The 25,809-nt window shown below is 36.7% G+C and overlaps 1 pseudogene; it reads left to right on the top strand.

The window, feature by feature from the left end:
• The first annotated feature begins 1,218 nt into the window (after nucleotides 1-1,218).
• LOC128060352 (olfactory receptor 5D13-like) overlaps nucleotides 1,219-25,809 on the top strand; it is a 55,035-nt pseudogene continuing 30,444 nt past the window's right edge.

Below are 25,809 nucleotides of genomic sequence, written 5' to 3'. Positions count from 1 at the left end.
ACACGTGTATACCTGTGGTGGACACATGTTGATGTAAGGCAAAAACCAATACAATATTGTAAAGTAATTAAGCTCCAATTAAAACAAATAAATTTATTTAAAAAAAAGAAAAATTGTGAAACTCTTCAAGCCTGTAAAAATGAAAACTTAGGAGATATTATTATTCAGTCTGCAATATAATTATGTATGATAAACAACTTCTGTTTTGTGCTCACTGTATTGTAAGCACCATGCAAAGCACTTTACATGAATTAAGGCATTTAATTCCACCACAAAATCTCTTCCATATGGTATTATTAATGTCCAAATTAAACACAGAGAAGTCCAATAAGTTACTCCACATGACACGGGTAATTAGCAGTAGAATCGAGATTAAAACACAGACATTTTGACTTTAGGGAATGTACCCTTAATCACTGCTTGTGAAACACAAACCTAATTTTTTAACATTGATAGAGGCACTTGATGAACTGGAAGAAGGTAAAATTGAGCAAATACAAATAAGTATAAAATAAACTAAAAACCTTGAAATCTGAAAACAAATCTTTGAATCCTAAAAGAAGCACCTTTAAGATATAAAAACAGAATTAAGAAGTCTTTATAAAGTTGCACAGGCAATATGATAAAGCAGGAAAAGTAAGGGAAATTGTGGGAGGTAAGTCTCTAGCATTGAATGCAGTGGCCTCCATCAGCCACAGCTTCCCCTGTGCCATACTTACTGCCAATACACACAGAGGCTGCAGAAGATGAGGAGCCTCTTGCCTCGCCCCACCTGCCATTCATTTCTCTTCCACATTATAATGTGGAAGTATCAGCCTTTTGTGTCAACCTATGTGAATGTTTTCTGTATTGAGTCATAAGCATCTACAGGGCAGATAATAGATGTTATTCAACTCACTTGGCATATCACCCAACTCAGTACCACACTCAAGGTTTTTGATAAATAGATTTTAATTTTGATAAGCAGATGTGCTGCTATTTTACTCAATTTCACAGTTTCATACACCAATAGGGTCTATTTTGAGGAATAAGAATGTGTTTTTGATCTAATATCTTTTCATTTTGATAAGAATATAGCTGAACACATGACTGCATGACATTGTTTGGAATAGAGAATGTCAGTAAAATATTCTTTAGAGAATATCATACCATATCTAAGGTTAATAACAGTTCATTTTTACTGAAGATTCTGACAATGAATTTGTTCAGTTTGGGGACATGACCATTCTGGGCATTTTCTTTATGCACACAATCTGCTCTCCTGAATCTACTGAGCCTTTGGTTTTTGCAGTTAACCTCATCCTGCTGCTGCTCACTTTACCAGAGTATCTGGTATGGAACACAATCATTGTCCATTTCAAGGCATCAGTTAACTGGTAACGGATGTCACACACCATCTTCCTTGCTCCTTCCATAATCTTTCTCTTCCTGAGAATATGACCCTGTGCAGGAGAGCACAGAGGAGGTCATTCAGTGAAAAATTAGGTCAAGTGGACATCAAGACTCACGGTTTTTTTTTTTTTTCCTACATCTATTAAATATAATGTTCCATCCCAGCTGGCAAGGAATTTTTACCCAAAATATAGCATATCTTTTGTTGTAAAAACTGTGTACTATAAAAACATGGTTGGTTTTTCTGTTTTCCTAAGAGTGAGAGTGAACGATCAACATTTGGTCCACACTCATCTTGGGGAGAATGTGACTTTTATAGATTAAAAACAAAAACAAAACTGGGCCATCTGAAATTCTTAACTAAAATCGTGGAAGGTGGGGAAGAAAACACAGTTCTGCCACAGCCTCAGGAGTAGTAAAAGCTAATCCAGGATAAAATTAAATAGTTAGAAATAAAAATTTCAGAAAGCTAATGACGTGTATACTAATTATTTTCTTCCTCTAAGTCATCACTTGCAGCTACAAGTTTAATTTAGATTAATTTGTTCTATTACTCAAATATTTCTATCGTTTGATCCCACTGAAAGTAACAGGATGCTACTTGATAAACCACAGCCACCGCTCAGTGGGTTCCTTCTTCACAAAGTGTAAGCTGGTTTCCTTGCGGAAAGAACTCATCTCCATCTGCTTATACTCATCATACACAGCAATGACCCCATTTTTCCTTACATTTTTAGTTGTCTTCTCTACTAGATTGAGGAGTCTACTCTCTCTTTTCCACTATTTCAAACACAGTACATTGGTCTACCATTGTGCCTCACACATGATATTTTCTTAACTTTAATGGAAACTCACATACTACAAGTCTTGACTACAGCATGCCTCCCTGTCTACATTCATAATGATCTGTGAGAATAATGAGCTGAAGGTGGGTACAGACACGTTAAGGAATAACGAGAAATGCTACATGTTGGCAAATGAGTTGTTTAAGATATTCTAGAGCAGATGAGTGGTTATCACTTTGAAATATAATTTGAAAATGACTTCTCACCTTTAATCATTTAAGCTCAAAGCACTTTTTGTTTGAATGAACTAAAAACTTTGAGAAAAACAGATTTGGCTCTCAATAACAACCAAAATAGGCTTAAAAATTTTAATATACTTATGCTTCAAATGAAGTTATTTTAAATGATTAATCAAACCAAATACACTTTCCTAATGTGAATTTAATTTTTATTACATTTTTATACTCAATGTGTCATAAAGAGTTTCCTCACAAACCTCCCCAATGCAGACATAAAGCAAGTATAACCATGTTGTCCTGATTCATTTTGGCACTCAAATAGTTGACATAGAATAATAAAAAGCTTTTCTCTTTATATTTAGGTAAATAATATTTTGATTATTAATTTCATACCTCCTTCAGAAGGTCCCCTTCATCATTCATCTCACACTGTTTTACTTAAGTTGGCTTTGGAAACCACAATATCCGTAACAAATGCATTCAACATGTATTTATATGTATACCCCAAACAAACACTGCAAATGATGTATTGCACGGAGCCTTTTTCCAGAGGAATCTGGCAGTTAACAAAAGATAATCACCAGACTCTGATGTGTCATGCCCAAGGCACAGGACACCAGAAATGCACTAGAAAAGTCTAATCACAAATGCGCATTTATGCCTGACTCTGCAAACAAAGGACAAACAAAGCTTGAAACTATGCTGATCAACATTTTCTCCAACATACTGAAGTTTTGCTCTATAACAATTGTATTCTGGAATAAAATCCATTGTTAGACTGAGACAATGAAACATTTATTAGACAACTATGCTATCAAAGTCCACAGACAAAAGCACTGTTGGAAAATATTCATGTGAGAGACCCAGATTTTCACTGATTTCCAACATCTACTCAGTTGTAATTTCCATTCTTATTTTATTCTCTAGCCTCACTTCTGGTCTCTAAATTAACTGCAATCTCTTGTTGCATAACTATTGTCATCTTTTTTTAGCCTTTTCAATTCTCCAAATACCAGTCTCTGAGGAACCTTGGCCATTCTAACTGTGTACATTGTACACAGAATCATCTACAAGCTGCCTTACATTGTCCCAGAATCAGTCAGAGAAAATAGGAGATACTTTCTCAAAGGGAGGTTGCTGCCTTCAACCTCAAGTTCAAGACTCGTTGAAGGGGTGGTAGGAGGCACTTTGTGAATCCAGTCAAACTCTATCCTCCTCCATGCATGAAGTACAGTCTTCACAGCTGATCGTTCCTGTCCAAGTCATCTAAGTCTGAGGAAGTCCAGGCCAAACTCTAGCTGCTAAGCTGGGCCCAACTCTCTTGTTCTCTCTTTTCAGTTTCATAGTCATTATTTTTGTTTGTTGTAATCAACTCTAGTTTTTCCTTATTTATTTGAAAGTCTTTTGATCATAATTTTTTTTCTTTCCTACCTTATGAACAAACTTCTTAGTTTACACTCTTTATTTCTTTCTAATCAAATTGCAATATTAGATTCAAATATATTGTATATAACAGTTACTATATTGCCAACAAATTTTGATCTCTGTTATTAATTGCTAAAATATATACCAGAAAGATTTTCATTTCTCTCTTAAAAATTAAATTAAGCCTATTTACCTGTTCACATGGTTGTTTTTCATAATTTATTCCAAATCTAAATGCTGATTCTTTTTATAAAATTTAACAATACATACATTTATTTTCTGAGGGCTTCTCTGGTGGCTCAGCAGTAAAGAATTCGCTTACCAGTGCAGGAGATGAGGGTTCAATCCCTGGGTTGGGAAGATTCCCTGGAGAAGGAAATGGTGACCCATTCCAGTATTTTTATCTGGAAAATCCCATGGATAGAGAATCCTGGCAGGCTACAGTCCAGGGGGTCGCAAAGACTCAGGCATGACTTAGTGGCTAAACAAAACAAAACAAAGCCCAGAAGTATTTACGTTGAGGTCTCAAGATGAAGTCAAAAGTTACAGCCAAAGTTTTCAGATAATCTAAATTATTTCAAACACAACAGTCTAAATACTTTTTGCATCCATAACCATACTCTCTTTCCTTAGACCTCCAAATTACTAAAATCCTAATATTTGAGGTAAAATGGAAAAATTGTGTCATAAAACAGAGTTTATACATTTCTGACAAATAAATCAGATAAAGAATTAGATCTTACTGTTTAGAATTTAGTTGCTCTTCATTTATGAGATATCATGTCATGCAGAGCACTCTTACATGCCCTATAAAGGGTAAATATCACATCATTAAGTCAGCGAGATCTTAATTCAGAGATTCTCATTTCTAATGACAGTTTACTCATTGAGCACCTTTTGAATTCTGTTGCGCTCATTGGGCTTGTACACTATCACCTAACTGCCTAATCAAATTATCATTTGCCCCTCTTTATTATGATTGGGCTCCTCTGGCAGTAAACTACAAGATTAACCATTTTAACAAAGTCACTGACCAGGGAACTTTTAGCTTCTTCTCCCCCCGCCCCCCCTGGATCTAGTTGTATACTGACTGTGGTTAATTTCAAAATTGCTGAGTCTAGTTTTGCTTGTTATTTTATACATGCAATTTAATTAAATATTAAATAAACTAATATGAAGAAAGGTAGTCAACATTTCTTCAAATCTAAACTGAATGTTTTACAAAGACAGAAAATGATAAGCAAAAAGGGAGACAACAGAAAAAGAATTGACTGGTATAAAACAGTAAGACAAATTGTACCTTTTAACAAACATCAGAGAGCTAACTCTACATAATCAGTAGACAATGCAGTGTATCACATAAAACTTTCCAGAATTAAGAGAAAGTAAACAAGAAAGAGAAGAGAAAAGAAACAAAGAAATGGAAAAAATGAAAAAGGAATTAAAAAAGAAAAAGATGACCAATCCAGGCGATTGGACATAAGAATAATAAGAGATTCAGAAAAAGTTAAAAGAGATAAAATATAGGCGGGATGAATCTTCAAAAACATTAATTTCCAAGAACCAAAGGGCGTGACTTTCAAGAATAAAAGAATACACTGAATATCTACTGACATGTATTACAATTGATACAAGACTCACCATCACAAATTTTAAGAATGCTAACACATATAATAGATAAGGAATAAAAATGAACTGAAGACTTCTTACTAACAACACTGGGAGCTGGAAAACAATGAAGAAAGAATTTCAGAGTCATATGTTAAGATATTAACCCATAATTCTTTACTGATTCATAACTAATAATCAAGTGAAGAGCAAAATGAAGATGTGCTTCACACACTACTCATAAACTTCTCTCAGAAAACTGATAAAGGTATGTGTCTCTGAAATACAAAACCAATAGAGAAGAAAACCACAATTGCAAGTAACAGGAGATCCAAATGGGGAAAGTAAAAAGAATCTTCAGGAGATGGATAAGGTGAAATCTCACAATGATAGCTGAATATTAACAATAAAGTGCAATCAAATATGTTCAGCATAAAAAGCTGAAATTAAAAAAGCAGCATAAAAAGAAATAACTTACAAAAATAATAAATGTTATTGTATATGACTGTGGGGAAAAAATTGAGATTGAATTTCTAGTATATACATTCAAAGAGGCAGAGGAACCAGAGACCAAGTTGCCAACATTCATTAGATAATTGAAGGAGAGAAAGCAAGGGAGTTCCAGAAAAACAACTACTTCTGTCTCATTGACTACACTAAAGATTTTGACTGTATGGATCACAAAAACTGTTGAAAATTCTTAAAGAAATGGAAATACCTTACCTGTCTCTGAGAAACCTATATGTAAGTCAAGAAGCAGCAGTTAGATCCAGACATGGAACAACAGACTGGTTGCAAATTGGGAAAGGAATACAACAAAGCTGTATCACCCTGCTTATTTAACATATATGCAGAGTACATCATACTATATTCTGGGCTGAGTGAGTCACAAGCTGAAATCAGATTGCCAGGAAAGCATCAACAACCTCAGAAATGTGGATGATACCACTTTAAGGGCAGAGAGCCATTAAAGAAGAACTAAAGAGCCTCTTGATGAGAGTGAAAGAGAAGAGTGAAAAAGCTGGCTTAAAATTCAACATTCAAAAAAGACAACTGGCTCCATCACTTCATGACAAATAGAAGGGGAAAATTGGAAACAATGACAAATTTTATTTTCTTGTGCTCCAAAATCACTGTGAAAGGTGACTGCAAACATGAAATTAAAACATACTTGCTCCTTGGAAGGAAAGCCATGATAAATGTAGACATCAAATTAAAAAACAGAGACAATATTTTGCAAACAAAGCTCCATATAGTCAAAGCTATGGCTTTTCCAATAATCATGTATGAATGTGAGAGCTGGACCATAAAGAAGCCTGAGCACTGAAGAACTGATGCTTTTTTTTTTCTTTTCTTTTTAATGCTACAGTTTATTTTTAATATAAATTTATTTATTTTAATTAGAGGCTAATTACTTTACAATATTGTAGTCGTTTTGCCATACATTGACATGAATCTGCCACGGGTGTACATATGTCCCCATCCTGAACCTCCCTCCCACCTCCCTCCCCATCCCATCCCTCTTGGTCATCCCAGTGCATCAGCCCTGGGCACCCTGTCTCACACATCAAACCTGGACTGGTGATTCGTTTCACATATGATAATTTACATGTTTCAATGCCATTCTCCCAAATCATCCCACCCTTGCCCTCTCCCACAGAGTCCAAAAGACTGTTCTATACATCTGTGTCTCTTTTGCTGTCTCACATATAGGGTTATCGTTACCATCTTTCTAAATTCCATATTGTAGGAGATTTCTGGAGATTACGAGTGAAATGACATAAAACATACAAGACATACAAAAGACAGACAGGACACCACTCTGGCCAGAGGAACAACTGGGCAAACTAACTGCCATTTATGATTATAAAGCCCTCCTTAGGCAGAATTCCAGACTGTAAGAATAAGCCTTTTAAGTACAGTGCAGGTGCATACATGTTATCATATAGCAAAGGGGAGTGAAATCTCTGTCTACTGAAGAGTCTGCCCAAAGCCCTCATCTCCTTCTTATCTCAAGAAGGGAATGCTCCCTCGTTTGCAAGGGACCATTAAACTCAAGGCTGTGTCCAGACTCTTTGGCAGAACGCCTCATATGCAAGGACGCTCAGCCTGAGCAGAGAGACCCGTTTGCAGGCACATCTCTGCTACCCTATTAACCCTTCACATATATATGCGTTAGTATACTGTATTGGTAGTTTTCTTTCTGACTTACTTCACTCTGCATAATAGGCTCCAATTTCATCTACCTCATTAGAACTGACTCAAATGTATTCTTTTTAATGGCTGAGTAATATTCCATTGTGTATATGTACCACAGCTTTCTTATCTATTCGTCTGCTGATGGATATCTAGGTTGCTTCCATGTCCTGGCTATTATAAACAGTGCTGTGATGAACATTGGGGTGCACATGTCTCTATCAATACTGCTTTCCTCAGTGTGTAGGCCCAGCAGTGAGACTGCTGTGTCATATGGCATTTTGTGAAAAGATGGACTTGATAAAGGACAGAAATGGTATGGACCTAACAGAAGCAGAAGATATTAAGAAGAGGTGGCAAGAATATACAGAAGACCTGTACAAAAAAGATCTTCACGATCAAGATAATCACTATGGTGTGATCACTCACCTAAAGCCAGACATCCTGGAATGTGAAGTAAAGTGGGCTTTAGGAAGCATCACTTCAAAGAAAACTAGTGTAGGTGATGGAATTCCAGTTGAGCTATTTCAAATCCTGGAATGATGCTGTGAAATATGCCAGCAAATTTGGAAAACTCATCAGTGGCCAAGGGCTGGAAAAGCTCAGTTTTCAATCCAGTCCCAAAGAAAGGCAATGACAAAGAATACTCAAACCTACAACACAATTGCACTCATCTCACAAGCTAGTAAAGTAATGCTCAAAATTCTCCAAGGCATGCTTCAGCAATACATGAGCCGTGAACTTCCTGATGCTCAAGCTGGTTTTAGAAAAGGCAGAGGAACCAGAGATCAAATTGCCAAAATCCACTGGACCATCAAAAAAAGCAAGAGAGTTCCAGAAAAACATCTCTTTCTGCTTTATTGACTATGATAAAGCCTTTGACTGTGTGGATCACAATAAACTGTGGAAAATTCTGAAAGAGATGGGAATACCAGACCACCTGGCCTGCCTCTTGAGAAGCCTATATGCAGGTCAGGAAGCAACAGTTAGAACTGGACATGGAACAACAGACTGGTTCCAAATAGGAAAAGTAGTACATCAAGGCTGTATATTGTCACTCTGCTTATTTAACTTCTATGCAGAGTTCATCATGAGAAACACTGGACTGGAAGAAACACAAGCTGGAATCAAGATTGCCAGGAGAAATATCAATCACCTCAGATATGCAGATGACACCATCCTTATGGCAGAAAGTGAAGAGGAACTAAAAAGCCTCTTGATGGAAGTGAAAGTGGAGAGTGAAAAAGTTGGCTTAAAGCTCAACATTCAGAAAATGAAGATCATGGCATCCAGTCCCATCACTTCATGGGAAATAGATGGGGAAACAGTGGAAACAGTGTCAGAATTTATTTTTTTGGGCTCCCAAATCACTGCAAATGGTGATTGCAGCCATGAAATTAAAAGACGCTTACTCCTTGGAAGAAAAGTTATGACCAACCTAGATATTATATTCAAAAGCAGAGACATTACTTTGCCGACTAAGGTCCATCTAGTCAAGGCTATGGTTTTTCCTGTGGTCATGTATGGATGTGAGAATTAGACTGTGAAGAAGGCTGAGCACCAAAGGATTGATGCTTTTGAACTGTGGTGTTGGAGAAGACTCTTGAGAGTCCCTTGGACTACAAGGAGATCCAACCAGTCCATTCTGAAGGAGATCAGCTCTGGGATTTCTTTGGAAGAAATGATTGTAAAGCTGAAACTCTAGTACTTTGGCCACCTCATGCAAGAGTTGACTCATTGGAAAGACTCTGATGCTGGGAGGGACTGGGGGCAGGAGGAGAAGGGGACGACCCAGGTTGAGATGGCTGGATGGCATCACTGACTCGATGGACGTGAGTCTGAGTGAACTCCAGGAGATGGTGATCTACAGGGAGGCCTGGTGTGCTGTGATTCATGGGACTGCAAAGAGTTGGACATGACTGAGCGACTGAACTGTACTGAACTGAACTTGGTGTTTGATCTTTGATAATTTGATTAATATGTGTCTTGAGGCATTTTGCCTTGGGTTTATCCTGTTTGAGACTCTCTGGGTTTCTTGGACTTGGGTGACTATTTCCTGACCCTTTTTAGGGAGGTTTTCAACTATTTTCTCCTCAAGTATTTTCTCATGATCTTTCTTTTTGTTTTCTTCTTCTGTGACTCCTATGACTCGATTGTTGGGGCGTTTAACATTGTCCCAAAGGTCTCTGAGGTTGTCCTCATTTCTTTAAATTCTTTTTTCTTTTTTTTTAATCTCTGCTTCATTTATTTCTAACATTCTATCTTCTACCTCACTTCTCCTATCTTTTGCTCTGTTATTCTACTGTTGGTTCCCTCCAGAGTGTTTTTGATCTCTTTTATTGCATTATTCATGATATATTGACTCTTTTTAAAATTTCTTCTAGGTCCTTGTTAAACATTTCTTGCATCTTCTCAATCCTTGTCTCCAGGCTATTTATCTGTAATCCCATTTTGTTTTCAAGATTTTGGATCATTTTCACTATTATTATTTGAAATTATTTATCAGGTGGTTTCCTTATCTCTCCCTCATTTGTTTGGTTTGGTGTGCATTTATTCTGTTCCTTTACGTGCTTGGTATTTCTCTGCCTTTTCAACTTGTTTATGTTGCTGTGTTTGGGGTGGCCTTTCCGTATCCTGGCAGTTTGTGGTTCCTCTTTATTGTGGAGTGTACTCAATGTGGGTGCAGTTGGACAAGTGGCTTGTCAAAGTTTCCTGGTTAGGGAAGCATGTGTCGATGTTCTGGTGGGTGGAAATGGATTTCTCCTCTTTGCAGTGCAGTGAAGTGTCCAGCAGTGAGTTTTGAGATTTCAATGGGTTTGGCGTAATTTTTGGCAGCTTGTTTATTGAAGCTTAGGGCTATGTTTCTGTGTTGCTGGAGAATTTGCATGGTATGCCTTGCTCTGGAACTTGTTGGCCCTTGGGTGGTGCTTGGTTTCAGTGTAGTTATGGAGGATTTTGATGAGCTCTTATCGATTAATGTTCCCTGGAGTCAGGAGTTCTCTGGTGTTCTCAGGTTTTGAACTTAAGCCTCCTGCCTCTGGTTTTCAGTCTTATTCGTACAGTAGCCTCAAGACTTCTCCATCTATACTGCACTGATGATAAAACATCTAGGTTAATGATGAAAAGTTTCTCCACAGTGAGGGACACCTGGAGAGGTACACAGAGTTACATGGAGAAGAGAAGAGGGAGGAGGGAGATAGAGGTGACCAGGAGGAGAAGAGGGGGAATCAAAAAGGGAGAGAGCAAGCTAGCCAGTAATCACTTCCCTATGCTTTCTAATTGTGTTGTTGAAGAAGACTCTTGAGAGTACCTTGGACTGCAAGGAGATAAAACCAGTCAATCCGAAAGAAAATCAACCCTGAATATTCATTGTTTTTGAAGTTGCATTATTTTGGCCACCTGATTCAAAGAGCCAATTCACTGGCAAAGCCAATTTATGGGAAGGATGGAAGGCAAAAGGATAAGGGTGTAGCAGAGGATGAGATGGTGAGACAACATTGATGGCTTACAGAGAATGGAGTCAGATTCATGATCTCTGAAGGAAAGAATTTCAGTTTTGGATCAAAGACACAGTTTCAGTCACTTAGAGCTTTGTGAGGCAAAAGTTTTATTACAGTAAAAAAGGGATAGAAAAACTTCTGACATAGGCACCAGAAAGGGGCAGAAGTGCCCCATTCACTTGTTTTGGTGGGGCTTTATATAATTTTTCAATTGTTTACTAACAATATAATGGTCTTACCAGACTCACTCCCACAACAGATACCTTAAGATAACACTATTAGTCAGAAGGTTCTTGTTAAGAAGGAGAAAAAGTTCCTCAAACATGATACATTGTTGTTATGCAATCATTAGTACAGAGCTTAAGGGAAAACACCCTTGAGAAATATTGTTTTGTTATGTAATCACTGGCTCTGTGCTTAAAGAAAGTTAGTCTTAGAATAAATATATTGTTGCCATAACGACTCAAGAGTTCAATTTAAAAAAAAAAGAGTCTCTTGTGACCAAGACAAAGCAATGTAGGAAAAAAAAAAAGTTTGTTGCTTTTTCCTCCTTGAGGTCCCTGGACCCCTTTCTCCTCCTCAAGGGCTCTGGACTCCTTATCAATATACCTAAAATTAACTCTCTTAGCATCATCGATTCAATGAACATGATTTGAGAATATTTTAGGTTACAGTGGAGGACAGAGGACCTTGATGTTCTACAGTTCATTATGTCACAAAGAGTCACACATGACTTAGTGACTGAAAAACAATGGCAACATTAAGCTAGTGGGAAAAGAAAAGACAATTATTAACTTTGAAACTGTATTCTTTTATTGGGACTTGAATCCAGTCGCATCTCAAATTGGGACTTGAATCCACAGTCTCTGACTTAGGAGGGAATTCGAATCCACAGTCTTTTGACTGAAACTGCACATCTGGTCTCGGATCTGGATTTACTGAAGCTGAGGTTCTTTTGTCTCAGCACAGAGAGAACTCAGAAAGAAACAAAGTGATAGGCAGAAGGTGAGTGCTTGTGAGAGATACAAACAGGTAAGCAATGGAGTGCAGCCAAAAGAACAAAGAGGGTTATATTTTTAGAGTCAAAGAAAATGTGGGAGCAGAGAAGACCACCTTCTTCCTCATTTTTGGGTTGCTAACAAGATTTATGTCATTAGTCCTTCCTTTGAACCTATATGGTGTAACTGGGACTGTCATGGCACTACTTGAATCATATGTATAATACTAAAATGGTGGTAGCATATACCAAAAGATAAGGATTCATCTCAGGTTCTGGTATAGTGTGCCATTTCACCTAGTTTCTTTCCCCTTTCACTTATATTCTTATCTTGGTTACATGAAGAGATGCTACTCTTCAAAGTCCATTAATCCCTGACTTCCTGTAACAAAATTCAGACCCCGTATCTATTGGCATGCGTTGTAACTAATGGGTCTTGTGATCTGACTATGCCCAGCACTCAAATGCACCTCGTTTTTTTTCAAGGTAGTGTAGAGAGTTATTGGATTCTTTTCTTGAGTGGTCATTGGCTGAAAATAATCTCCCCCAATTCTTTAAAATTGCCTTTCTGTCTTTACTCTCCTATAGGATTTCTAAACTAAAAATTTAACTATCCTAATATATCCCCATCAACTCCATGGAAAAGAAAAATTTATATGGGCAAAGAAAATTATCATATAAGAATAGTACATTGCTCAGTTTTGAACAGCTTTATAATTGTGAAATGTATTTACAATGTAAATACTAAATATTTATTCTACTAAAATTACAATAGTTTATTAGGATGATTATGAAAATTGAAAGTGTGCATGTTCATTCAAGGAAAAGGAAGGAAAGAGACAACAAAGACAGTTGTTTAATGGAAAAAAATAGAGATGAATAAATAGTAATTTAAGTAAAATTTTCAGGTATAGTGAGTAAAAAAAATATTTAGCTAAAGAAATTGAGACTGGATATCTCAATTGGGACAAAGAACTGTTTATTTAAACCACTGTGCATATATAACTTTTACTTGACTGGTGATAAGTTAATGGAGTAGGAAGACTTGGACTCACCGCCTCTCACTCAAACATCAAAAACGCAAGTAACTACTGAACAATCATTGATAAAAAAAGATTGGGACATACCAATAAAAGATATTCTATATCAAAAGATAAAGCAGAAGCCACAAGACAGGAGGGGTACTGTTGCAATATAATCATATCTCATGCCCACCAGGTGGGAATGACCTAAAAACTGGAAAATAATTAAACTGCAGGGGTTCTCCCACAGGAGTGAGTTCTGAGCCCCACTTCAGGCTTCCAAGCCATTTGGTTTCAGAGGCTAGTTAGGGCTTGAGTTCAGGAGCTTCACAAGACTGGGAGAAATAAAGACTTCAATCTTGGAAAGTAGCCACAAAGTTTCACATGGACTGGGACCGAGGGCAAAGTAGTGACTGCATACGACAATGGGCCAGACTACCTGAGGATCTTTGAGGGTCTCCAAGGAAGCCAGGAGTTTGTAGTGGCCTTGAGTGAGGAGCAAGGTCACTGGTGGCCCCTAGGAAATATTCAAAGGTGTGAGAACTTCAGTAGGTCACCCTTTTGCCATTGAGAATGTCCCCATCCAAGAGCCCACAGGCTCCAGTGGAGAGATGCATTGTGCCAAATAAACAACAGGAAGAGAACAGAGCCCCATCCATCAACAAACAGGCAGCATTAAGTCCTCTTGAGCACATAGTCACCTCCACACACACCTCTTGATATGGCCTTACTCATCAGAGGGACAAGACCCAATTCCAGCCACACACTAGCACCTCCCACCAGAAAGTCTGCACAAGCTCCTAGACCAAATGAACCCAACAAAGGGCAGACACCAGAGGCAAGAACTACAATCTTGCAGCCTGCAGAACAGAGCTCACAGACACAGAACTTTAGACAAAATGAGACATCAGAGACATATGTTCAGTAGACAAAAAATTAAGAATTAAGAAAAAACCTCAGAAGAATACCTAAGTGAGGTGGAGATAGACCATATACTTGAGGAATAATTCAGGTTAATTATAATAAAGATGATAAAAAAAAATCTCACAAAAGTATGTAGGCACAGGCTGAAAAGATATAAAAAATGTTTCTCAAAGAGCTAGAAAATGTAAAAAAAACAAAGGGAGATGAACAATACAGTAGCTGAAATGAAAAATACACTAGATGGAATCAATAGCAAAATAATTGAAACAGAACAAATAAGTGATCTGGAAAACAGATTGGTGAAAATCACCACTGTGGAATAAATTTAAAAAAATGAAAAGAAATGAGGACAGTCTAAGAGATGTCTGGGACAACAACAAATATACCAACATTCACATTATATTGGTGCCACAAGGAAAAGAGAGAAAGGTCCTGAGGGGGGAAAAAAAAATTTTGAAGAGATAATTGCTGAAAACTTTCCTAACATGGAAAAGTAAACACTCATCCAAGTCCAAAAAGTGCAGAGATTCCAATACAAGATAAGCCCAAGGATGAAAAGCTGAGACACATATCAACTAAATTGACAAGAATTAAAGACAAACAGGAAATATTAAAAGCAACAGAAGAAAAGCAACAAATAACATGAAAGGGAATCCCCATAAGGTTATCAGCTTACTTCTTAGCAGAAACTTCAGGCCAGAAGGGAATGGCACACTATATTGGAAGTGATGAAAGGCAAAAACCTACAACCAAGAATGCTCTATACAGCAAGGCATGCATTCAGATTTGATGGATAAATCAAAAGCTTTACAGCGAATCAAAAGCTAAGAATCAACACCACCAAACCAGCTTTATGAAAAATGCTAAATGGCTTTCTCTAGGCAGAAAAAAAACCCACTAAAAGCAAGAAAATTACAAATGGGAAAGGTCAACAGCCAAGGCAAATATATATATACTAAAAGTAGGGAATCATCCACACAGAAATAGGATATCAAAGTTGGTAATTGTGAGAGGAGGAGAGTATTAATGCAGGATACCAAAAATGCATTTGAAATTAACAAACCAGCAATTAAAAAAATCTTTTATGTAGAGATGGATATATCAAAATCTCATGGAAACTAAAAACAAAAATCTACAATAGATACACACACAAAAAGAAAAAGTATCCTAAACACAACACTAAAGAGTCATCAAAAGAGAAATGAATAAAAGAGGAAGGAAAGGAAAAAAAGATGTATAAAAACAAATTCAAAGCAATTAACAAAATGGCAATAAGGACAAACAAAGGGATAATTGCTTTAAATTTAAGTGGACTAAATTCTCCAGCCAAAAGAAACAGACTGACTGAATGGATTGAAAAATAAGACCATATATACATGATGTCTACAAGAAACCCACTTCAGATTTAGGTACATATACAGACTGAAAGTGAGAAAATGGAAAAATATATTCCATGCAAATCAAAACCAAAAGAAAGCTGGAATAGCAATACTTATATCAGAAAAAATAAACTTTAAAATAAAGTGTTATTAGATAAAGAAGGATGCTACATAATGATTAAGGGATAAATCCCAGAAGAAAATAAAACATTTGTAAATATATATGCACTCAACATAGGAGGACTTCGATATATAAACCATAAATGATTAAATAAACAGTAACACAAAAATAGTGGGACTGTTTAACACCCCACTTTCATCAATGTAATGATCATTTAGACAGAAAATCAAAAAAGAAACACAGGCTTCAAATGACACATTAGATCAGATGAACTTAACAGATATTTATAGAGCACGCTATCTGAAAGTAGCATTATGCACATTCTTTTCAAGCAAACATAGAACATTATAAGGATATTAATTAGATCACACACTGGCTGGTAAATCAAGCCTTGGTAAATTTAAGAAAACTTAAATCATATCAAGCAAATTTTCTGACCACAGTGCTATTGATTAGAAATATCATACAAGAAAAAAAAAAAAACCTGTTTAAAAAATCCATGAACACATGGAGGCTAAGCAACAGGTTACTTAATATGAAGCCATCAATGGGTCACTGAATAAACCAAAGAGGAAATAAAAAATAAATCTAGAAACAAATGAAACAAAAACACAATGATTCAAAACCTCTAAATGAAGCAAAAACAGAGTTTTAAGAGGGAAAATTTATACCAGTTTTACCTCAGAAACCAACAAATGAAAACAAAAACACAATGATTCAAAACCTCTAAATGAAGCAAAAACAGAGTTTTAAGAGGGAAAATTTATACCAGTTTTACCTCAGAAAACAAGAAAAATCTCAAATAAACAATGTAGTATTACACCTAAAGCAACTAGAGAAAGAAGGCCAAATAAAACCCAAAGTTACTAGAAGGAAAGAAATCATAAAGATGAAAAGAGAAATAAATGAAATAGAGGGGGAAAAACAGTTGCAAGGATCAATGAAACTAAAAGCTGGTTCTTTGAAAATATAAACAAAATTGATAAACCCTTAGTTAGACTCATCAAGAAAAAAAGGGGAGAGGACTCAAATCAATAAAATTAGAAATGAAAAAGGAGCAGTCACAACAGACACCACAGAAATACAAAGAATGATAAGAGACAAGCAATTATATGTCAATAAAATAGATAAGCTAAAAGAAATGGACAAATTCTTACAAAGGTACGTCTCCCATGACTAAAGCAGGAAGAAATAGAAGCTTTGAACAGGCCAATCACAAGTACTGAAATTGAAACTGATGTAAAAACGTCCAACTAATAAATGTCCAGAACCAGATGGCTTCACAAGCAATTTCTATCAAACATTTAGAGAAGAGTCAACACTTATCCCTGAAAAAATTACAGAGAAAAGGACATTTCCAGACTCCTTCTATCAGTCTACCATCACCCTGATATTAAACTCAGACAAGGAGAGAGACATGATGGTGGATGTGGAGTACTTCTTTTTCCACCAATGCATCAATAATACAGAAGATCCTTCAGAACAGCAGATGAGAGATGGCAGGAATCCATGAGCACTGGAAAGGGATATAGAGATTCATGCAAAGCTTGGTAGAGAAAGGGATGGAGGAGAAAAATAGGAGAGTGAGCATAACTGGACATACACCTGGGAGGTGAGGGAACTCCCAAAGAGTAGAATAAAGGAAAAAGAATGAAAAGAATTGAGGATAATCTCAGAGACTTCTGGGACAATATTAAATGTACCAGCATTCAAATTATAGGGGTCCTAGAAGAAGAAGAAAAAGACAAAAGTTTTAAGAAAATTTCTGAAGAGATTATAGCTGAAAATTTTCCCAACATGGGAAAGGAAACAGTCAATCAAGTCCACTAAGCACAGAGTTCCATAGAGGATAAAACATACATGTGTCTCAGAAACATGCCGAGACACATACTAATCAAATTAACAAAAATTAAACACAATGAAAAGATATTAGAAACAGGAAGGGAAAAGCAACAAGTAACATACAAGAAAATCCCATATGATTAACAGTTGATCTTTCAGTAGAAACTGTGGGCCACAAGGAAATGGCAGAATATATTTAAAGTTCTGAAAAGGAAAAATCTACAACCAAGATTACATACCTGGGAAAGATCTAATTCAAACTTGATGAAGAAATCAAAAGTTTTATAGGAAAGCAAAAGTTAAGAGACTTTTGTACTGCCAAACCAGATTTACAGCACATGTTAAAGGGATTTCTATAGGTAGAAAACACAAGAAAATAACCCAGAAGAATTAAGAAAATGGCAATGGGAACATTTGTATCAATATTTGCAGGGCAGCAATGGAGACACAGACACAGAGAACAGATTCATGGACATGGGGTGTTGGGGAGATATCATCTTTTAGGATTTGAAATAGATCAACTGTAATTCCATCACCTCCACTAGCTTTGCTCATAGTGATGCTTCCTAAGGCCCACTTGACTGCACTCCAGGATGTCTGGCTCTAGGTGAGTGATCACATTTTCATGGTTATCTGGGTCACTAACATCTTTTTTGTATAGTTCTTCTGTGTATTCTTGCCACCTTTTCTTAATATTGTCTGCTTCTCTTAGGTCCATACTGTTTCTGTACTTTATTGTGCCCATCATTGCATGAAATATTCCCTTGGTATCTCTAATTTTCTTGAAGAAATCTCTAGTCTTTCCCATTCCATTATTTTCCTCTATTTCTTTGCAATGAACACTGAGGAAGGTTTTCTTCTCTCTCCTTGCTATTCTTTGGAACTCTGCATTCAAATGGTATATCTTTCATTTTCTCCTTTGCCTTTACCTTCTCTATCTTAGCTGTTTGTAAGGCCTTCTCTGACAACCATTTTTCCTTTTTGCATTTCTTTTTTTTGGGGGGATGTTCTTGATCACTGCCTCCTGTACAATGTCATGAACCTGTGTCCATAGTTCTTCAGGAACTCTATCAGATTAAATCCCTTGAATCTATTTGTCACTTCCATTGTATAATTATAAGCGACTTTATTTAGGTCATACCTGAAGGGTTTAGTGGTTTTCCCTACTGTCTTCAATTTAAGTCTGAATTTAGCAATAAGGAGTTCATGATCTAAGCTACAGTCAGCTCCTTGTCTTGTTTTTGCTGACTGTATAGAGTTTCTCCATCTTTGGCTGCAAAGATTATAATCAATCTGATTTCAGTATTGACCATCTGGTGATATCCATGTGTGGAATCTTCTCTTGTGTTGTTGGATGAGGGTGTTTGTTATGACCAGTGCATTCTCTTGACAAAACTCTATCAACGTTTATCCTGCTTCATTCTTTACTACAAGGCCAAATTTGCCTTATACTCCAGATATCTCTTGACTTTCTACTTTTGCATTCCAGTCCCTTATGATGAAAAGGATATCATTTTGGGGTGTTAGTTCTAGAAGGTCTTGTAGGTCTTCATAGAACCATTTAACTTCAGCTTCTTCAGCATTACTGGTTGGAGCATAGACTTGGATTATTGTGATATTGAATGGTTTTCCTTGGAAATTAACAGAGATCTTTCTGTCATTTTTGATATTGCACCCATGAACTGCATTTTGGACTCTTGTTGACTACAATGGCTACATAAGCAATGTAGCACTCCATAAAGGAAAAAAATAAAATTCATTTATCTTTTTCTATATGTGTGGTAATATTGTTGCCTTTTTCCTTTTTTGAAGTGGATTGTATTCTTTTCTTTACTCACGGAGATTTGATGTACAATATTATATAAGTTAGAAGTGTACAATATGAAAAAGTGAAAAGTGAACATGTTAGTCATTTAGTCATGTCCAATTCTTTGTGACCCCATGCGCTATAGTCCAAATATCCATGAGAATTCTTTGTCCAAGGAATTCTCCATGCATGAATAGTGGTGAGGGTAGCCTTTCCTTTCTATAGGGCATCTTCCCATCCCAGAGATCAAAGCCAGGTCTCCTGCATTGCAGGCAAATTCTTTACCACTTGACCCACCAAAGAAGTCCATATATAACATAGTGAGTCACAAATTTTAAAGGCTATACTCCATTTATAGTATTATAAAAATTGGCTAATTCCTTGCATTGTACATATATAATTGTAGCTACTATTTATTTTATACATAATTGTTTGTACCTCTGTCCACTACCACATATTGCCCCTCTCCCTTTCCATCTCCCAGCTGTAACATGTAGTTTGTTGCCAGTATCTGTGAGTCTGTTTCTATTTGGTTGTATATCTAGTTCATTTAATTCTTTAATTTCCATACATTGAAATCATACACTATTACATACTTTGACAGACGTGTTTCACTTAGCATAGTACCCTCAAAGTCCATCCATGTTTATAAAAATGGCAAAATTTCAATTTTTTTTTTTGGCTGAGTAATAGTCCATTGTATCTATATCCCACATCTTCCTTACCCATTCATCAGCTGATGGACACATAGGTTGCTTCTTATATGTTGTTGTTCAGTCACTCAGTTGTGTCTGATTCTTTGAAACCCTAAGGACTTCAGCAGGCCAGGTTTCCCTGTCCTTCACCATCTCCCAGAGCTTGCTCAAACTCATGCCCATTGAGTCAGTGAAGCCATCCAACCATTTCATCCTGTCACCCTCTTCTCCTCCTGCCTTCAATCTTTCCCAGCACTAGGGTTTTTTTCTAATGAGTCAGCACTTCTCATCAGGTGGCCAAAGTATTGGAGCTTCAGCTTTAGCATCAGTCCTTCCAATATATGGTCAGGACTGATTTTCTTTAGGAATGACTGGTTTGATCTCCTTGCAGTGCAAGGGACTCTGAAGAGTCTTATCCAACACCACAGTTCAAAAGCATTATTCTTTGACACTCAGCCTTCTTCATGGTCCAACTCTTATATCTATCTATAGATGATTCCTGGACAAAACCATAGCTTTGACTGTATGGACCTATGTTGGTAAAATAATGACTCTGATTTTCAATATGCTATTTAGGCTGGTCATAACTTTTCTTCCAAGGACCAAGCATGTTTTAATTTCATGGCTGCAATCACCATCTGCAGTGATTCTGGAGCCCAAGAAAATAAAGTCTCACTGTTTCCATTGTTTCCCCATCTATTTGCCATGAAGTGATGGGACTGGATCCCATGATATTAGTTTTTTGAATGAATGCTGAGTTTTAAGCCAGCTTTTCCACTCTCCTCTTTCACTTTCATCAAGAAGCTCATTAGTTCATATTCACTTTCTACCATAAGTGTGGTGTCATCTGCATATGTGAGATTATTGATATGTCTCCAGGCAATCTTGATTCCAGCTTGTACTTCATCCAGCCCAGGATTTCACATGATGTACTAAGCTTATAAGTTAAATAAGCAGGGTGACAATATACAGCATTAACGTACTCCTGCCCCAATTAGGAACCAGTTCATTGTTCCTTATCTGTTTGCAACTGTTGCTTCTTGACCTGCATACAGGTTTTTCAGGAGACAGGTAAGGTAGTTTGGTACTCCCATCTCTTTAAGAATTTTCCAGTTTGTTGTGATTGACACAGTCAAACACTTTAGCGTAGTCAATGAGGCAGAAGTAATTGTTTTTCTGGAATTCTCTTGCTTTTTCTATGACCTGTCAGATGTTAGCAATTTGATCTTGATTCCCTTGCCTTTTCTAAATCTGGCCTGAACATGTCAAATTTCTCAGTTAATGTATTGTTGGAGACTAGCTTGGAGAATTTTGAGCATTACTTTGCTAGCATGTGAAATGAGTGCAACTGTGCGGTAGTTTGAACATTTTTTGTCACTGCTCTTCTTTTGGATTGGAATGAAAACAACCTTTTCCAGTCCTGTGGCCACTGCTGAGTTTTCCAAATTTGGTGACATATTGAGTGCAGCATTTTAACAGCATCTTTTTTTTTTTTTAAGGATTTGAAATAGTTTAGCTGGTATTCCTTCACTTCCACTAGCTTTTTTCATAGTGATGCTTCCTAAGGCCCACTTTACTTCTCACTATAAGATATTAAGTGAGTGATCACACCACCATGGTTATCTGGGTCTCTGAGATCTTTTTTGTGTAGTTCTTCTGTGTATTCTTGCCACCTCTTCTTAATATCTTCTGCTTCTGTTTGTTCCATAACATTTCTGTCCTTCATTTTGCCCATCTCTGCATGATGTTTCCCTTGATATCTCTAAATTTCTAAGCAGATCTCTAGTCTTTCCCATTCTATTGTTTTCCTCTATTTCTTTACATTGTTTACTTAGGAAGACTTCCTCATCTCTCCTTGCTATTCTTTGGAACTCTGCATTCAGATGGGTTTATCTTTCTTTTTTATTTTTACTTTATTTTGCTTTACAATACTGTATTGGTTTTGCCATACATTCACATGAATCAGCCATGGGTATACATGAGTTCCTAATCCTGAACCCCCCTCCCACCTCCCACCCGATATCATCTCTCTGGAACAACCCAGTGCACCAGCCCCAAGCATCCTGTATCCTGTATTGAACATAGACTGGCGATTCATTTCTTACATGATAGTATACATGTTTCAGTGCCATTCTCCCAAATCATCCCACCCTCTCCCTCTCCACAGAGTCTAAAAGTCCATTCTATACATCTGTGTCTCTTTTGCTGTCTCGCATAGAGGGTTATCATTACCATCTTTCTAAATTCCATATGTATGTGTTTTTCTTTCTGGCTTACTTCACTCTGTAAATAGGCTCCAGTTTCATTCACCTCATTAGAACTGATTCAAATGTATTCTTTTTAATGCCTGAGTAATACTCCATTGTGTATATGTACCACAGCTTTCTTTTTTTTTTTTTCCTTTTTAAAAAATTTTTATTTTTACTTTATTTTACTTTACAATACTGTATTGGTTTTGCCATACATTGACATGAATCCACCCCGGGTGCATATGCGATCCCAAACGTGAACCCCCTCCCACCTCCCTCCCCACAACATCCCTCTGGGTCATCCCCGTGCACCAGCCCCAAGCATGCTGTATCCTGCATAGGACACAGACTGGCGATTCGATTCTTACATGATAGTATACATGTTTCAATGTCATTCTCCCAAATCATCCCACCCTCTCCCTCTCCTCTGAGTCCAAAAGTCCGCTATACATATCTGTGTCTTTTTTGCTGTCTTGCATACAGGGTCATCATTGCCATCTTTCTAAATTCCATATATATGTGTTAATATACTGTATTGGTGTTTTTCTTTCTGGCTTACTTCACTCTGTATAATCGGCTCCAGTTTCATCCATCTCATCAGAACTCATTCAAATGTATTCTTTTTAACTGCTGAGTAATACTCCATTGTGTATATGTACCACAGCTTTCTTATCCATTCATCTGCTGATGGACATCTAGGTTGTTTCCATGTCCTGCCTATTATAAACAGTGCTGTGATGAACATTGGGGTACATGTGTCTCTTTCAATTCTGGTTTCCTCGGTGTGTATGCCCAGCAGTGGGATTGCTGGGTCATATGGCAGTTCTATTTGCAATTTTTTAAGGAATCTCCACACTGTTCTCCATAGTGGTTGTACTAGTTTGCATTCCCACCAACAGTGTAGGAGGGTTCCCTTTCTCCACACCCTCTCCAGCATTTATTGCTTGCAGATTTTTGGATCGCAGCCATTCTGACTGGTGTGAAGTGGTACCTCATTGTGGTTTTGATTTGCATTTCTCTAATAATGAGTGATGTTGAGCATCTTTTCATGTGTTTGTTAGCCATCTGTATGTCTTCTTTGGAGAAATGTCTATTTAGTACTTTGGCTCATTTTTTCGATTGGGTCGTTTATTTTTCTGGAATTGAGTTGCATAAGTTGCTTGTATATTTTTGAGATTAGTTGTTTGTCAGTTGTTTCATTTGCTATTATTTTCTCCCATTCTTAAGGCTGTTTTTTCACCTTGTTTATATTTTCCTTTGTTGTGCAGAAGCTTTTAATTTTAATTAGATCCCATTTGTGTATTTTTGCTTTTATTTCCAGAATTCTGGGAGGTGGATCATAGAGGATCCTGCTGTGATTTATGTCAGAGAGTGTTTTGCCTATGTTCTCCTCTAGGAGTTTTATAGTTTCTGGTCTTACATTTAGATCTTTAATCCATTTTGAGTTTATTTTCATGTGCGGTGTTAGAAAGTGATCTAATTTTGTTCTTTTACAAGTGGTTAACCAGTTTTCCCAGCACCACTTGTTAAAGAGATTGCCTTTACTCCATTGTATATTCTTGCCTCCTTTGTCAAAGATAAGGTGTCCATATGTGTGTGGATTTATCTCTGGGCTTTCTATTTTGTTCCATTGATCTTTATTTCTGTCTTTGTGCCAGTACCATACTGTCTTGATGACTGTGGCTTTGTAGTAGAGCCTGAAGTCAGGCAAGTTGATTCCTCCAGTTCCATTCTTCTTTCTCAAGATTGCTTTGGCTATTCGAGGTTTTCTGTATTTCCATACAAATCTTGAAATTATTTGTTCTAGTTCTGTGAAAAATATCGCTGGTAGCTTGATAGGGATTGCATTGAATTTGTAAATTGCTTTGGGTAGTATACTCATTTTCACTATATTGATTCTTCCAATCCATGAACATGGTGTATTTCTCCACCTTTTAGTGTCCTCTTTGATTTCTTTCATCAGTGTTTTATAGTTTTCTATATATAGGTCTTTAGTTTCTTTAGGTAGATATATTCCTAAGTATTTTATTCTTTTCGTTGCAATGGTGAATGGAATTGTTTCCTTAATTTCTTTTTCTACTTTCTCATTATTAGTGTATAGCAATGCAAGGGATTTCTGTGTGTTGATTTTGTATCCTGCAACTTTACTGTATTCATTGATTAGCTCTAGTAATTTTCTGGTGGAGTCTTTAAGGTTTTCTATGTAGAGGATCATGTCATCTGCAAACAGTGAGAGTTTTACTTCTTTTTTTCCAATTTGGATTCCTTTTATTTCTTTTTCTGCCTTGATTGCTGTGGCCAAAACTTCCAGAACTATGTTGAATAGTAGCGGTGAAAGTGGGCACCCTTGTCTTGTTCCTGACTTTAGGGGAAATGTTTTCAATTTTTCACCATTGAGGATAATGTTTGCTGTGGGTTTGTCATATATAGCTTTTATTATGTTGAGGTATGTTCTTTCTATTTTTGCTTTCTGGAGAGTTTTTACCATAAATGGATATTGAATTCTGTCAAAGGCCTTCTCTGCATCTATTGAGATAATCATATGGCTTTTATTTTTCAGTTTGTTAATGTGGTGTATTACATTGATTGATTTGCGGATACTGAAGAATCCTTGCATCCCTGGGATAAAGCCCACTTGGTCATGGTGTATGATCTTTTTAATGTGTTGTTGGATTCTGATTGCTAGAATTTTATTGAGGATTTTTGCATCTATGTTCATCAGTGATATTGGCCTGTAGTTTTCTTTTTTTTGTAGTATCTTTTTCAGGTTTTGGTATTAGGGTGACGGTGGCCTCATAGAATGAGTTTGGAAATTTACCTTCCTCTGCAATTTTCTGGAAGAGTTTGAGTAGGATAGGTGTTAGCTCTTCTCGAAATTTTTGGTAGAATTCAGCTGTGAAGCCGTCTGGACCTGGGCCTTTGTTTGCTGGAAGATTTCTGATTACTGTTTCAATTTCTGTGCTTGTGATTGGTCTGTTCAGATTTTCTATTTCTTCCTGGTTCAGTTTTGGAAAATTGTACTTTTCTAAGAATTTGTCCATTTCTTCCACGTTGTCCATTTTATTGGCATATAATTGCTGATAGTAGTCTCTTATGATCCTTTGTATTTCTGTGTTGTCTGTTGTGATCTCTCCATTTTCATTTCTAATTTTATTGATTTCATTTTTCTCTCTTTGCTTCTTGATGAGTCTAGCTAATGGTTTGTCAATTTTATTTATCCTTTCAAAGAACCAGCTTTTGGCTTTGTTGATTTTTGCTATGGTCTCTTTTGTTTCTTTTGCATTTATTTCTGCCCCAATTTTTAAGATTTATTTCCTGCTACTAACTCTGGGGTTCTCCAATTCTTCCTTTTCTAGTTGCTTTAGGTGTAGAGTTAGGTTATTTATTTGAATTTTTTCTTGTTTCTTGAGGTATGCCTGTATTGCTATGAACTTTCCTCTTAGCACTGCTTTTATAGTGTCCCACAGGTTTGGGGTTGTTGTGTTTTCATTTTCATTAGTTTCTATGCATATTTTGATTTCTTTTTTGATTTCTTCTGTGATTTGTTGGTTATTCAGAAGTGTGTTGTTCAACCTCCTTATGTTGGAATTTTTAATAGTTTTTCTCCTGTAATTGAGATCTAATCTTA

Source organism: Budorcas taxicolor, chromosome 2 (genome assembly GCF_023091745.1).
Source record: "Budorcas taxicolor isolate Tak-1 chromosome 2, Takin1.1, whole genome shotgun sequence".
Lineage (NCBI taxonomy): Eukaryota > Metazoa > Chordata > Mammalia > Artiodactyla > Bovidae > Budorcas > Budorcas taxicolor.
This window is presented reverse-complemented; position numbering and strand designations above follow the sequence as displayed.